This window comes from Phaseolus vulgaris, chromosome 11 (assembly GCF_051622355.1).
Source record: "Phaseolus vulgaris cultivar YP4 chromosome 11, ASM5162235v1, whole genome shotgun sequence".
Taxonomy (NCBI): domain Eukaryota; kingdom Viridiplantae; phylum Streptophyta; class Magnoliopsida; order Fabales; family Fabaceae; genus Phaseolus; species Phaseolus vulgaris.
This window is the reverse complement of record NC_143508.1, coordinates 1,122,382-1,126,410: the sequence shown is the minus strand read 5'-3', so window position 1 is coordinate 1,126,410 and position 4,029 is coordinate 1,122,382. Positions and strand designations below refer to the sequence as shown.

Genomic DNA, 4,029 nt, shown 5'->3' with positions numbered 1-4,029 from the left:
TTTTTCGTTTAAACCTTTTAATTAACATATTTATTATATTAATTAGTTTTTGTATGTAAATTGTGAATATAAGATATTATTGATGAGAAATTGGTAGGATATATATGTTATTTTATTGCAGAGGAAATAAACTGAACACTTTCCTACTGTCATAGAAGTTGCCATGCACATAGCAGGAAGGTGCCAAATGTTGTATCGTGATAAATATTCCAACTTTGAAAATGAGTGGAAGCTTCACTTGAACCACAATCATGGCTGACTCAAAGTCAATGCAAAAATAAAACCAGATATTCTTTTTAAATGAATTATTGCAATCACTTTTCTTACTATATATTCAGATATATCTTAGGATGTGGCTGCAAGCTACAATCCATTGTTGTTTCCCTCTTCCTCTTCTTCCATCACCAACCACAAACACATTATCCAAGCACAGATCAAAATCTGCACGCACGTCTTCGCTGTAATGGTAGACAGTGTAGTTTCCTTTGTTTTGGATCACTTATCTCAGCTTCTGGCACGCGAAGCTAACTTGCTGTATGGCGTGGAGGACAGGGTCCAGTCCCTCCAGAACGAGCTTCAAATGATCAACGAACTTCTCAATACCTCAAAGAGAAAGAAAGGAATTTCAAATACAGTGGTGAACCAAATCAGAGATGTGGCCCACCTAGCTGAGGATGTCATCGACACTTTCGTAGCCAAAGTAGCTATTTACAAGAGGAGAACCATGCTGGGGAGGATGCTCCGTGGCTTTGCCCAAGCAAGGTTGCTCCATGACGTAGCCGACAAAGTAGATAAGATGAAAACCATTCTCAACGAAATACGCGAAAACAAGGACAAATATGATGCTTTCAAAGAAATCAATAATCAATATGCAGCAGAAGAGGAGGGGGAGAAGGAAAGGGCGCAATCATTACACAAGCTAAGAAGAGATGTAGAGGAAGAAGGTGTGGTTGGCTTTGTCGATGACTCCAAGGTTGTCATCAAACGACTCTTGGAAGGTGGTTCAAATCGTAAAGCTGTCTCTATCATTGGCATGGGGGGATTGGGCAAAACCACCCTTGCCCGGAAGGTTTATAACAACAGGGAGGTGAAGCAACACTTCGAGTGTCGAGCGTGGGTTTATGTGTCAAACGAGTGCAGAGTTAGGGAGCTTTTGCTTGGCCTTCTTAAGCATTTGATGCCAAATTTCGAACAACAATGCAGAGGCAACAAGAAAGGAAAGAAAAGCACTCAAGATAATAGTAGCTTGAGTGAGGAGGAGCTGAAGAATTTGGTGCGAAACTGCTTGGAGAGCAAAAGGTATCTTGTGGTGGTAGATGACCTGTGGAAAAGGCAAGATTGGGATGAAGTGCAAGATGTTTTTCCGGACAACAATAGAGGCAGCAGAATATTGATCACTAGTCGTTTGAAAGAGGTGGCCCTGCATACTTCCCATGATCTTCCTTACTATCTTCTGTTCCTAAGTGAAAAAGAAAGTTGGGAGTTGTTTTGCAGGAAAGTGTTTAGGGGTGAAGACTACCCTTCTGATTTGGAGGCTCTTGGAAAGCAGATGGTTCAAAGTTGTCGTGGTTTGCCTCTCTCCATCATTGTCTTAGGAGGGATGCTAGCCAACAAGGAAAAGTCACACAGAGAATGGTCAAAAGTGGTGGGTCATGTTAATTGGTATCTCACTCGAGATGAGACCCAAGTGAAGGATATAGTTCTCAAACTCAGCTACGACAACTTGCCAAGGAGATTAAAACCATGTTTTCTCTATCTTGGGATATTTCCTGAAGACTTTGAAATTCCTGTGATCCCATTATTGCAAAAATGGGTTGCTGAGGGTTTTATACAAGACACAGGGAATAGAGACCCAGATGAAGTTGCAGAAGACTACTTGTATGAGCTCATCGATCGTAGTTTGGTCCAAGTAGCAAAAGTGGAGACTAATGGAGGCTTGAAGACATGTCACATTCATGATCTTCTTCGAGATCTTTGCATATCAGAGAGCAAAGAGGACAAAGTTTTTGAAGTTTGCACAAACAATAACATTCTAATCCCAACAAAACCTCGTAGATTGTCCATTCACAGTAAGATGGGTCATTACATTTCTTCAAACAACAATGACCATTCATGTATTCGTTCCCTGTTCTTCTTTGGCCTAGATTACTATGTTCACGGGATACACTGGAAATGAGTATCAAAAGGCTTCAAATTGCTTCGAGTGTTGGAGCTTGGACCAACATGGTTTGAGATCCCTTCTAATTTAGGGAACTTTATCCACTTAAGGTACTTGAGAATTGAAGCAACACCTCATCTTATATTTGTTCCAGCTTCAATACTTAAACTTTGGAATCTACAAACCATAGACCTAGGTCATTTGAGCTTTATGACTCCAATTTCTTTGCCTGTCGAAATGTGGAAACTCAAACATTTAAGGCATTTGAATACACAACAGCCTATCAAGCTACGAGGTAGAGATTCAGGATCATATGAGAAGATGTGGAGTCTTCAAACCATCTCTTCCCTTATACTTAATAGGCAAGCAATATCTTTGATAGGGAAAGGAACATTCCCCAATCTTAAGAGGATAGGATTGAGAGTGACTTCTGGATACAAAGGTGAATTACCCAAATTGTTGCAGAGCCTACAACAACAATCAAGTCATTTAAATAAGTTAGATATTCTCCTCCGAAATAAGTATGATACAGGTTGCAAGCCACAAGACTTGTTACAAAGCCTAAGGCAATTCAATTGTCTAACATTTTTAAAGATTAACAATGCTTTGAACCTTCTGACGTGTGCACTCGTATTTCCTTCAAACGTTACAGAGTTAACATTGTCAGAGATTAACTGCATTAGTGATGAGGGGATGAATGGTTTGGGAAATCACACCAAACTCAAAATATTGAGTCTTTCAGGAAATGTATTTTATGATGGGGATTCCTTTGACCTGAATTGTGGGGGAGGCAGCTTCCCACAATTGGAAGTGTTTGAAATGAAAAGATTGAAACTTGGAAAGTGGAAATTAGGCAATAGAGGAATGCAAAGACTTCAAAGTTTGCTCATCGACTGTGGTGAAAGGTTAGATGATCTCCCAAATGAATTATGGTCTTTGAGTGACTTGAGAAAAGTGCAGGTAACGAAACCCTCTAAACAAATGCTTTGTAGACTACGAAATTTAGAAACAAACAATGGGGTTCAGCTTGTCCTACACGAAGATCATGATCTCATTTTATTTTAATAAATAGCTTTGTTAGAGATATAAGAAATATATTATATTTGAAGTTGTTATTTATTTTATTTGAACGATTTTCTTATTTGTTTTATTTTGATATTTTATATTTAGGGTAAAATATTGTATATGTTGAATAGAATAATGCAATAGAATATTAAATAATAATTAAATGCATTTTTATTTTTTTAAAGAATGTCTAAAAAAATTAAAACACTATTTAGAAATTAATTAAAATAAAGTTAAGCAAATATTAGCATTCTGCTTTATCTTAATATCTCTTTATTTGAATGTTAAATTTAAGATTTAATTTTCATTCTTTCATTGCTTGACTTTTTTTTTCTTTTTAATTCTTTCATTATATTTCCTTTTTATCAATCTCGTTTCTTTTTTATCAATCTCATTTTATGGTAGTAACATTAAAGTTTTGGTGGATGTTAAAATGTGTTTTTCTTTGTCTACTTTCTTCTCTTGGACATCGAACTTCTTCAAGAAATATCTATCATTTTTTTAATTTTGATCATTCTTTTCATTTGTAGTTAACTTTTCTTTCATGAAATTTAAATATTTTTTTTGTCTATCATATGAAATTTGAATACTTTTTGTTTTCATTTTTAATAACACAAAGTTTATTTTCAAAAGACATTTTATAACCTTTCTCTAAGTTTAGCAACACTAAACAAATTTGGATTAATATCATAAGTATAGACATTAAAAATTAATTTGATACCTAAATGAATTTCAATTTTAATTGTTCTTCTACCTTCCACAATACATTTTTCTCCATTTCTAATTCTTACTTTAGAAATATTAGA

General features: G+C 35.8%; 1 pseudogene; it reads left to right on the top strand.

The window, feature by feature from the left end:
* Positions 1–387: 387 nt before the first annotated feature.
* Positions 388–3,299, top strand: LOC150022943 (disease resistance protein RPP13-like; annotated as a pseudogene).
* The last annotated feature ends 730 nt before the right edge of the window (positions 3,300–4,029 follow it).